We start from the raw sequence: 12,598 nt of genomic DNA, 5'->3' as shown, positions 1-12,598 counted from the left end.
TTTTTGATTTTTCAGTATGTAAGTTTCAGTTTCATCATATAGTTACGAAGAGTGCAGAGAAGACCAACAAAGATGATTAGGGGACTGGAGGCTAAAACATATAAAAGACGGTTGCTGGAATTGGGTATGTCTAGTTTAATAAAAAGAAGGACTAGTGGTGACATGATAGCAGTGTTCCAATATCTTAGGGGTTGCCACAAAGAAGAGGGAGTCAAGCTATTTTCAAAGCACCTGAAGGCAGGACAAGAAGCAATGGTTGGAAACTAATCAAAGAGAGAAGCAACCTAGGACTAAGGAGAAATTTCCTGACAGTTAGAACAATTAATCAGTGGAACAACCTGCCTCCAGAAATTTTGAATGCTCCAACATTGGAAGTTTTTAAGAAGAGATTGGACAGTCATTTGTCTGAAATGCTATAGAGTTTCCTGTCTGAGCAGGGGCTTGGACTAGATCAGGGATAGGCAACCTTGGCTTTTTTTATGACTCATGGACTTCAATTCCCAGAATTCCTCAGCCAGCATGAGTCCATGAGTCATAAAAGAGCCAAGGTTGCCTACCCCTGGACTAGATGTAGAAGACCTCCAAGGTCCCTTCCAACTCTGTTATTGTATTGTATTGTATTGTATTGTATTGTATTGTATTGTATTGTATTGTATTGTATTGTATTGTATTGTATTGTATTGTATTAATATCTCCAGCAAATTTCTTTAGTTGAACAATCTTTAATTCAATCTTTTTTTAAAAAAAGGATAATGGAATCATGGAGTTGAAAGGGCCTTTGGAGATCATCTAGTCCACTCTCCCCACCCAGGACAGGAATCCTCAGAATTTCCCAAACAGCTGTTCTTCCTTTGCTCAGTGATGAAGCATCCACAACTTTTAGAGACAGAGGCTATTCCACTGGTTAATAACTTTTAAGTTAGAAAATTCCTCCTTATTTTGAGTTTGGGTTTTCTTTTGGAAAGCGTCCATTGATTTGTTCATGTGCTACTCTTAAGAGCTATGGTGACTAAATTCATGTCTTCTCTGTGACAGCATTTTTAAGTATTAGAAGAATGCTATCGTGTCTTCCCTTAGCTTTCTCTTATTTATGTTAAACGTCTCCATTTCCTTTAGCAGTTCTTTTTAGCTTTTAAGCCCCCTTCACTCTTCTTTGCATTTTTCCAGTTCACAAATACCCTTCTTGTATTGCTGTGACCAGAACTAGACATAGTATTCCAGGTGTGGTCAGACCAGCACAGCACAGAGAGGAACTATCAATTCCCATGCCATTTCTCTGTTGACAGCTCACAATTGCATTAATTCTTTTGGCAGCAGAGCATCCTGCTAGCTGATGCTTGATCTGTGGTTGACCAGAACACACAGAACCTTCTCACATGTTAGTACTGCTGAGCCAGATACTACCTATCAGATACTCAAATTTCTGGTTGTTTTTTTTGTACAGAACTCTATATATCTTGCCATTGAACTGCAGCTTATTGGACAGCGCCCAATATTTGTCAGTCAAGCTCCTTTAGAATCTTGAGCCTCCTTTCTGACACCTCAGAAAACCATCCCTGCTCTTCTTTTTCCTCGGTGCCTCAGTAATTGCCAGGCTCTGCAGACCTGCTGAATGGTCTTGTTTTGCAGTGGCTCATTCTCATCAAACCCTACCTTCTACCTCTAGCCATTTCTCAAGCTAACCATTTCTCTCTTGCCTCTCCCCATTTCACCACAGAGTTTCAGCATCCAGTTGCGGGAGCCAGAATCTTCTGGTATGCATTCCATTTATATTTTTTCTCTTCCAACACTCTTCCAGCTGCCCTAGCAACATATAACCTGGGTTAAAGGGATTAGGAAAAGTACAAAAAAATATGTTGAGACTCTAGAAAGGGTGAAGAGAAGACCAACAAAGATGATTATGGGACTGGAGGCTAAAACATATGAATAATGATTGCTGAAATTGGGTATGCCTAGTCTAATGAAGAGAAGGACCAGGGGTGATATGGTAGCAGTCATCCAATATTTGAGAGAAGAGGGGGACAACCTATTCTCCAAAGCACCAGAGGGCAGGACAAGAGGTAATGGATGGAAGCTCATCAAAGACAGATCCAACTTGGAACTGAGGAGAAATTTCCTGACAGTTAGAACAATTAAGCAGTTGAATGGCTTGCCTCCAGAAGTTATGGGTGCTCCATCACTAGAGATTTTTAAGAAAAGATTGGACAGCTATTTGTCCAGAATTTCATAGGGTCTCCTGCTTGAGCAGGAAGTTGGACTACTAGAAGACCTCCAAGATCCCTTACAATTCTGTTATTCTGTATTCTGTATTCTATTCTGTACACTTTATTCCCAAATTGCCATCTCACATCATATTATCTTTACAATTTACAGAGGCTTTTAAATGCAACAGAGGAATAGTGGCTAGCATTCTGGAAAGCCTTCAGAAAATGTTAATGCTTTTGTTTATTTTACTTTTTTCTAACCATCAACATTGCCTCACATAGCTTACCATCATAGCCACTTCTCAGCATTTTTTCCCCTCTGAGCCACCAAACAAATGCACATAAATACATTGAGGGATTGGGAAGGGAGAAGATTTCCTGAGATTAAGACAATGCTTTATTTCTACTATGGGAAAAAATGCATAAAATGCAGAGATTCTAGAATCCTCAAAGAAGAGATGAGCAGTAGAAAGCCAGGGATTTGGATTGGGCAGAGGAATTTGTGGGCAAGAGGGAAGAACAATTTGAATCTATTTCTAGCTTGAGACTTCTTCCCCAACCAGTTAAGTGGCCATGAATCTGCTTATAGTGAAATGTCCTCACTCATGTTGAAGAAACTATTGAATTCCAGAACGGGTGAGTCTGAAAAGTAGATTTGCTGGATTATTTTTTTTGGTCTGTGTGATATGAGAGGATTTTTGTTCATGAAAAATTGGTGGCATCTCAGAGGGCGTGGCAGGGATTACATTATGCATCTTGCACTCTTTTTCTGGTTAACTGGAAGTTGCACATGAATCAACTCATAGTGTTTCTTGCATGCTCCTTCACTTTCAAGATCAGGAAAAGAGACAACTATCACAGGCTAATTTCTCATTGTTTTATGCAGTACAAAGGCTCCTGGTACACTGCCTTTAAAAAAATGTACAGCTTTGTATAACTTTGGTTGCATATCAGAAGAAATAAGTAGGAATTATGAATGATGGTAGGAGTACTAGTACGTAACAATGTTTAATGTTTGTATAGGATTTCAGACTGTGCAGAATAGTTATTATACGTTATATCTGAAATCTTTACTACAGTCCAGTTAGTCCAATTGATAGAGAAAGGCTGCGTTCCCTGCAACGTTTCTGGTCTTAGAATAATATATTTTTGGAGATATACAGAAACATACAAAAATAAGAAATAGACAGTGCAGGCAAACTATAAACTGGAAAAGAGGAAGGATAACAAAATCCCAAGTTGAAACTTGGGTCAAGCAAGCTTGGGTTGAGCAAGAGAGAGACATCAAGGAGACAAATTAAGAAAATAAACTTTACCTAGCCAATAGCTAGGCAAACTCATTAACCTGAAGTAATGTGGTGTTCTGCTTGGGGCAAGTTAAATTATTGTTAAAAAATAAACAGACAAAGAAAAGTAGAATCATCTGAAAAAGCCAGCTGGCTGCTACACCTTCAGAAAAGAGCTATCCAGTGGCTGTAAGTGTGAAGGAGCGAAAAAGAAAGAGAGAAAGGGTTTTCTTGATCTCAGAGATGATACTGGTACTTACCTTTAAAGCCCTACATGGCTTAGGCCCAGGATATTTGCAGGACCGTCTGCTGCCGGGGATGACTTCCCATCGCCCAGTGCGCTCACACAGAGAGGGCCTCCTCAGGGTGCCGTCGGCCAGACAATGTCGGCTGGCGACCCCCAGAGGGAGAGCCTTCTCTGTGGGAGCGCCAGCCCTTTGGAATCAACTCCCCCTTGAACTTCGGATGGCCCCGGACCTCCGGTCCTTTTGCCGCGACCTCAAAACGTTCCTTTTCCATCAGGCTGACCTGGATTGATGATGGGTTTTTAAAAGCTTTATTTTTAACTGTGTAATTAATATTTGGGGCTGTTATTCAATTTTTTCTTAACTTTTGTACTGTTGGTTTTTTATTGTTGTTAGCCGCCCTGAGTCCTCTGGGAGATAGGGCAGCATATAAGTCCCATAATAAATAAATAAATAAAAAATAATAAATTAACCAAATGTAATTGTAGTTTTAATGTTGCTAAAAGGTTGACTAAATCACTATTGGGTGTATAGTCAATCAGGTAAGCAAATCAATAATTTAGAATAATCATTTTTTTTTCCAAGTGGAGTATAGATAAATTAAAAATCGAAAACTTCACACTGAGTACTATATAATTATGCACAGTGTAAAAATACAATGTGGAAAGGTTTCTTTTCCTCTCTTCTATTCAGTTTCATCCAGCGGAAGGTCGAAGGTCAGTAGAACTTTTAAAACACAAAAGAGGACTTCTTCACAATGACCCTGGATACATTCTGGAATTGTCCATTACAAAAGACAGCAATGGGAGCAATTGGTTAACTTTTAGACAAGACCAGACAAATTCTTGATGGTTATTTGCTATCTCTGATGTCTAAGGGTGTCTCTGTGTGTGTGTTCAAATGTGTATTTCTAGGAAGTGTGAGGCTGCTATTGCCTTTTTGTGGGCTTCCTGCAAAAATCTGATGGGAAATAGACTGCTGGCCTAAGTAGGCTATAATCTGTTTTTCACCTGTTCTATAAAACCAGCACTCTAGAAGTTTGAACGGGAGTCAGAGGCCTTGCAATCTATCAGAGCAAGGAGTCTCACAGATTCCAAATACTTTGCACTCCCAATTCTTGTGCATGAGTTTCCATGTGTCACTTGTTCATGGTACACAAAAACTGAAAACTGATTAAATGCCTGAGAGCTGGAGGGACACAAAGGAAAGCTATGCATTGCTCAAGATTTCACCTAAATGTCTAATAGAATTTGAATGGAAAGATGCACATATGTTCTAAAGAGAGTGGCTAAAAACTACTATTGGGCCAGTGATGTTACATCAATCAATCCTGAAACTGGAAAGCATCATATGAGTTTGGAGATGTGTGCAGCTTACAGCTTGGTTTACCACAATCACTTTTATTATGCGTGGAATTTTTACACAAATAAGGTCCCTGTGATGGGATATTTATTTAGTGAGCAAACCCATTTTGTTTTCCACTCCATGCCTCAGGGATATCAGTCCTTGGAGGGGACTGCTGATAGCAAGTGCTGGATGTTGTTAATATGGCAGGCATTTGGATGCCAGGAAAAGGGGAAGAATCTTTCCTCTCCAACATATGACCATCCAGTAGGGAATGAGAGAAGTGACCTGGGACACTTTGGAATGATGCACAGAAAGCAGAATTAAGCTATCCGTACCTGGAATTTGGTAGCTTCCTTCCTGAGTAACAAATTTTATTAACAGTCATCAGCTTTCATGAAAAAGTGCTACCAGACTCCTTATTTTTGGCCACCATAGACTGACATGGCTCTCCTCCTATGCTATCCATATCTGTGATTTATATTTCCCTGCCCTTCCATAATTATTCCATTTTTCATCCCTGCCCTAGGCTGATTTTTCAAAATTGGCTAAAGGAAATTTATTAACATTTTGGAATGGGACAAACTGTCAGCCTATTTCTGGGAAGCATGACACTGTGGGCTTCCTACAAACATCTGATGGGAAAGCGACTGCTGGCCTAGGTAGGCTAAAATCTGCAGACATCTTATGTTTTTCACCTGTTCTGCAAACAGCTGAAACTGTTGGTCTACCAGGGCACAAGTTCATTGACGTCTTCAACAAGCTAGCATAACACTATAATAATAATACATTCATAGTGATGCATGTTATGATGTAAATGCCTTGATGATGTTCTTGCTTCCTGACATCTGGCACAAGCACATAAGTCCCAGCACTGCCAGAATGATGCCACCCTATTCATTTTTTTATTTGTTCCCACAGCCATGATTCACTGAAGTTCTGCAAGTAGAACATTATGCAGCATTTTTCTCTCTATCCATACTTTTGTGAGATTTTTAACATTCCTGTTGAAGTCTTACAAGACTGTTGTGTTGCCATTTGAAATCTTGTGAGGTGGTCATCATTTTTCATGTGTGCTTATTTTATTTTCTCCTTTATATAATCGCGGAATCGCACAGTTGTAGGATCTCATTATCTGTAGGGGTTCCATGGACCATCATGCCTACTGGTGTTACTGTATCTTACTATGGTAGTCCATGGCCTAAATTGGGATCCACAAAAACTTTTGAATGACAACAACATTCAAAAACGTTTAGGATTGAATGTTATGGGGAAAAAAAATAAAGAATTAGAAATCAAAGGGAACTTTCCAACCAATGTGGGATTTACACGCAAATTAGTAACAATAGGGAGAAAATCATGAGAACAACTGTTTTAAGCTTTAGACCTTCTGCCCTCCAAGTCTGCCTTCCACTTGGGAGCTGCACAAAATCTGAAGCAGATCTTTCCTCCATATCACATGCCAAGGACTGGATAGGTCCATTAAAGATAAATGTTTCGGTTATTTTCACTGGCTCATTCTAAATATCCATTACTGAAAAGCTTCATATCCCATTACAGATTCCCAGAATCATTTTGTCACCCTGCGTCACTGCTTTTTTTTTTAAACATCAACTGTACTAATAGCTGTAGTCTGTATTTTGGAACACCCAGCTGCTAAATGTTAATGCTCCTTGCATTGCATTCTGGTTGTCTTATAACCTTATTAACTAAGCAACCAGGTTGATATAGCTGCAGGAAACCAAGCACTGGGAGACCTCTATAACATTCCAGAGAGGAAAAACATCTCCAGAATCCCATTCTACTCTCTATGACTTCTCTCCCCAGCAGTGCCACCCTACCCTCAGGACCTGGCTGTATCCCCAGACCACAGCAGGGTTGGCAGCTGCTTGGCAGTTTGAGAGGTAAATCCAATCCGGCATGGCTTTGATAGCCTTCTGTCTACGTCTACATTATTTCCCAAACACATAGTGGAGTCCAGAATCTCAAGCTGTTGCAATGCAGTGAAAATGTTGTCCTGTCTGGGAAATGCTGATGTTAAATGGACACTAGAATTCAATCATTTCAATGTCCAGAAAATAATTCAATTAAAGAAGATTCTTTCACCATGTTGGACATGAGATACCCTTCTCTAACCTGTTATTTTCCAGATGTATTGGACTGTGGAAGTTGCAATTTTACACATCTGGAGCACAGGAATCAGAGAATCTGGTAAACATCTCATAAAGTGGTATGGGCAGCATTTTTGGCCAAGAGCTTCCCATAACAGTTCAGAGAGCTAAGGTCTACAATGCTGTGGAACACTAGTAGTTTGTGAAACAAAGCTTGAGAACTATTGTTCTACAACATTAACATTCACATTTCATATAAACAACAGACTCAATGATTAACTTGGCTTTAGGCAGGTCCATGCTCCACATGTATGAAATATGAAGCAAGGACATGTCCAGGGTGCATAGCTATGATGCAAACAAATCATTTGGCTATGTGTCCAATGCATCATGTGTTATTTAAGTGACGTCAGATTGTCCACTCTTCTCTAGCCTTTAGGGTGTTACACAGAAAGATACACACATATGCATCCACGCACACAGACATACACACAGACTACAGAACTAGTCAAACAATGGAGGCCCGTGAGCTGAATACCTTACAAGTCTAATCTAAGATGTTTCTGAAAAAAATAACACAACTTTAAAAAATAGGAAATCCTCAAACTAAAAAAAGTTACAATCTGAGTAGAGAATCATGCTATACTTGAAGTGATTTGCACCTGACATTGGAGAAACTGATTTTGAAAGAGCAGAAAATCTGCAGAGTTGCAAGGACTTTACATGTTTGTCTTGGAACATGTGCTAAAGGTATCTCTTAACTTTAGATATCCCTTCCTTCCTCACCCAGTCATAAGTGCAAGGAATGGTTGCAAGTCACTTTTTTTAAGTGCCACTGTAACTTCCAATGGTCACAAAATGAATATTTATAAGTCTAGAACTACCTTTATGCATTAACTTGGGGATGTTCAAAGTCTAAACCCGTGGTGGTGAACCTATCGCATGGGTGCCACAGGTGGCACGCAGAGCCCTCTCTGTGGGCATGCATGCCATTGCCCCAGTCCTTGGCCTTCAGCTGGGTTTTATAAAACCTTTTTGCTTTAGGCCTCCACCACCATGTGCAAAAAAATGGTTCAATCAACCAATCAATTTCAACTTCTCTCTGGGAAAAGAAGTTCTCGCAAAGTTGGAATTGATTGAATGAACTTTTTAGCCCCACCCAGTCTGCTGTTACCACTACGACCATGCCCACCCAATTGGCCACACCCACCCAATTGGCCACACCCACCTGGCACCTGATGATACATAAGTGGGTTTGGGGTTGCAGTTTGGGCACTCGGTCTCTAAAAGTTTTGCCATCACTGCTCTAAACCATGAAAGCAAATTGGAACTTCTGCCTTCAAAGTGGCAGAAATTTTAGATTCTGGGGAAAGATAACAGGGAATTGCTACTCCATCACTTTATGCCCTAGAAAGCCTTCAAAGACATCTATGTGGTAGCTTTTGGATAAGATGAGTCCTGCATGCAGCTTCTTGGTTAACTGCTGTGTGTTGTACCAAAGAAGACAAGTGTAGACCTTCCACTTGGTATAATTGACAAATACAGCTTTTTATCGTTCAGCTAAACCCCCTATCAACCAACTTATATAGAGTTATATAAGTTATCTGAAGTACTTTAAATGTATATTTTTAAGGCTAGGGTTTTTTAAAAAAAAAAACCACATGCAAACAAGAATATGAAGATGAAACAAGATGAAACAGCCATGGTAGTAAGATTGCAGTGTGCTGCATAGTTGCTTTGAATGCATAGTTGCTTTGATTGCATGTAAACCAATTACAAATTCAGTTGATGGACATTAAAATGATTCTCTCTCTCTCTCTCCCCCCTGACTGCCAAATTCAGAATGGAAAATGGCATATTCAGAATATTTTGGTATATGAATGTTTTATAACTGGGTTTAAGTATTAATCTTTAAGTTGGAATGTGAATGAATATCTTTGCATGTAGATATCATATCTGTTGCTTTATCTCATGTGCCAACTCAGCTGTTCATTGACTATAATGTTTGAAGACCCTGAAAAAGGATATCAAATTCCCGAAGAGCTAAGTGTACATGAATTGTGTACATGAACCAAATCTTCATATATGTTGTAAACAGGAAAGTGGACAGCTCCTGTCAGGAAAGCTAATATAATGCTTTATTTATGATTCAGTGAAGGATCATAATTATGAGAGTATAGTGCATAAAACACATGTAAAATGTCTCAAGTTCTCTAATGTAATCTGGTCAAAAGCAGAAGACCTGAAATGCCTCTACTAGTGAGTCATTGCTATTTAAAGTATGTTTACTGGGCATCTAGCAAATTTCTATGTTCACTCTGGGCAAAAAAAAATATAATCTCCTTTTCATGGCACCCCAAACTATTCTTAAAACCAATTTCCTCAAAGGAAAGGTTGGTAGTATTTTTCTCAGAAACAGTTGGGATGAAGCTGCTTAATGTATACAATCAGGATTCTCTTCAACAGAATAACAGAGTTGGATGGGACCTTGGAGATCTTCTTGTCCAACCCCTACTCAAACAGGAGACATTATACCATTCCAGACAAGTGTTTTGTCTTTTTTTTTTTTAAAAAAAAACCCTCCAGTGATGGAGCACTCACAGCTTCTGAAGGCAAACCATTCCACTAGTTAATTGTTCTCACTGTTTGGAAATTTCTCCTTAGTTATAGGTTGCTTCTCTCCTTGATTAGTTTTCATCCATGGTTTTTTGTGTTGCCTTCTGGTGCTTTGGAAAATAGGTTGACCTCCCTTGTCTTTGTAGGAGTCACTCAAATATTCGAATGCTGCTATTATGTCACTCCTAGTCCTTCTTTTCACTGGACTAGACCAACTCAATTCCTGCAACTGTTCTTCATACGTTTTAGCCTCCAGCCCCCTAATCATCTTTTGGTCTCTTTAGTCTTCTCAAGCTTACATGCCCACAAGTGGCAAAGTACTACAACCCTTTGCTGACCTTTTCATCTAGTTTCAGATTTCCAGTTAATAGCATCTTGCCTATCACATTCTCCCAGTGGATGTACTAGCCAAACAATAGGAAAGCAAAAAACCAAGTCTGCTGTTTCATTTAATGTGCTCACAAGGGTGAATGGGACAAGAAGGAGAGAGGATTAAAAAGTAGTGAGAATAAATGTTGCCCACTTTGCTGGAAGAAAGATACAATCCCAGCAATATTTGATTGGGAACTTAAACTTGGAGAATATGCAGTAACGGCAAAACTAACATTCACAGAAGTTTAACCAGATTTAAGCAAGAATGGTCCCCATACATACAACACATCATGCAGCATTGGCATGTATTATTACAAGCTGGCTTCTAAGGGGACCCAAATGTCTACTAAATCAGCAGATGTATAAAAGGTAAAGGTAAAGGTTCCCCCGCACATGCGTGCTAGTCGTTTCCAACTCTAGGGGCCGGTGCTCATCTCCGTTTCAAAGCCGAAGAGCCAGCGCTTGTCTGAGGACGTCTCCGTGGTCATGTGGCCGGCATGACTAGACGCCAAAGGCGCATGGAACGCTGTTACCTTCCCACCGTAGTGGTCCCTATTTTTCTACTTGCATTTTTACGTGCTGTATGTATAAAGAGGTAGTAATTAGAATGCTGACATCCTGAATTGTATTTAATATTGATAGACTACTTCTTCAATGCTTTATTTCTAATAGTCTGTAATCTAAACAATAGAATGTCAATCTTCAATTAATGCCATGTAAATATCATTGTATTAAATAACGTAATACATCAAGGTTTACAGAAACATAATAATAAAAAGGGGAAAATCAAGTTTTAACCATTTTAATTTAGCATTCAGAACTGAAAGTTCCTTATTTATGTCCCCAATAAACTTGGAATCCAACAGAGAACATAGCATTATTTTTTGGCTGAGAATTGTTCAGAATAGATTATTATGGGGTTCTTTTTTATAATCATATATGTACTACCTTCTCCATTCCCATTTGGTATAGTTTTCCATGAAAGGGATGATAGAAACCATCAAATCTGTTGTTATTTTTTAAAATTACTGTATCTAAAGCCTATTACCAACCTTGAAACATATAGCAAACAGCTTTGGACCATGAAAAGGAAGTCTATAGAGACCAATTTAGACATATCCTTCAACTTTCTATTGCCTTTTAAATGGTTCTTGCTCAGAGGATTTATACTGAGATGAAGTGGTGATATTTAGGAGACCAATTCTGGGAGACCAAAGGAACAAACAGATGGTTTAGTGTAGTAGTTATAGCATCAGACAAGAATCTGAGAGACTAAGTTCTAGTCCTCATCTTTGGCATGAAGCCTGCTGGGTAATCTTGAATCAAGCACTTTATTCAAGTCTTAAAAAGGAGGCAATGGCAAGCCACTTCTGAAAAACTTTTCCAAAAATACTGCAGGGTCTTGTCTAGGAAGTCTCTTGGAACTGGACAATGGAAGTGGGGGCAGAGGGGAAGGCAAGTAGAAATAAAAGGTGTAGTCCTTTAATTGTAGCTCTCAGTGGAGCTATATCTACCCGGAGGGAAGCTTTTGGTAGGGTGCTTCAAGGGATAGAAGGAGAATTCATCAAATTTGCAGACAATAACAAGCTGGGGAGGGAATTGCCAACACTTTAAAAGGTAGAATCAAGATTCAGAAGGATCTTGACAGACTTCAGCATTGGGCCCTATCCAACAAGATGCACTACAGTGTTTAGATAAGTAAGAGCCTGCACATAGGCAGGAAAATGCATAGTACAAAATAAATGGTACCTGGATCAACAGTAGTAACCATGAGAGGGATCTAAGTGGTTTGGTGGAACACCATTTAAGTATGAGTCAGCAGTGTGCTGAAAGCTGCCAAAAATGCTATCACAGTTCTAAACTGCATCAACAGAAGGATAGTATCAATATCACAGGAAGTGCTCTATAGTGCTTTGGTGAGACCACACTTGGAATACTGCATCCAGTTCTGGTCACGGGGATTCAAAAAAAGATGCTGAGGCCCTAGAAAGAGTGCAGTGAAGAGCAACAAAGATGAGGCTAAATCATATGCTGAATGACTAAGAGAACTGGATATGTTTAGCTTAATGAAAAGAAGGCTTAGGGGAAATATGATACTAATCTTCTGATATTTGAAGGGCTGTCACAGGGAAAAGGCATTGATTTATTCTTCATAGTACCTGAGGGCAGGACAAGGAGCAATGGGTGGCAGCCCATCAGAGGAAAATTCAACCTGGAAATAAGGAGGAATTTTCTGACAGCAGGAACAAGTAATCAGTAGAACAGCCTGCCTCCTGGAGTTGTGAGTGCTTCATTGCTGGAGGTTTTCAAGAAAAGATTGGACAACCAATTCTGGGATTCCTGCCTTGGGCAGTGGATTGGACTACAAGACCTCTAGGTCCCTTCCAGCCCTATGATTCTAACATTCTATGGTTTTCAAA

General features: G+C 39.5%; 1 long non-coding RNA gene across 1 annotated transcript in view; it reads left to right on the top strand.

Annotated features, from left to right (window-relative positions):
- LOC310632618 overlaps positions 1 to 10,611 on the top strand; it is a 378,391-nt gene extending 367,780 nt beyond the window's left edge. Inside the window, exon 3 of the long non-coding RNA XR_014490885.1 lies at positions 10,560 to 10,611. This is a non-coding gene — a long non-coding RNA (uncharacterized lncRNA). The remainder of the gene's footprint in view (positions 1 to 10,559) is intronic.
- Positions 10,612 to 12,598: the final 1,987 nt, after the last annotated feature.

Source organism: Vipera ursinii (assembly GCF_947247035.1).
Source record: "Vipera ursinii genome assembly, chromosome: 1".
NCBI lineage: Eukaryota > Metazoa > Chordata > Lepidosauria > Squamata > Viperidae > Vipera > Vipera ursinii.
This window is presented reverse-complemented; position numbering and strand designations above follow the sequence as displayed.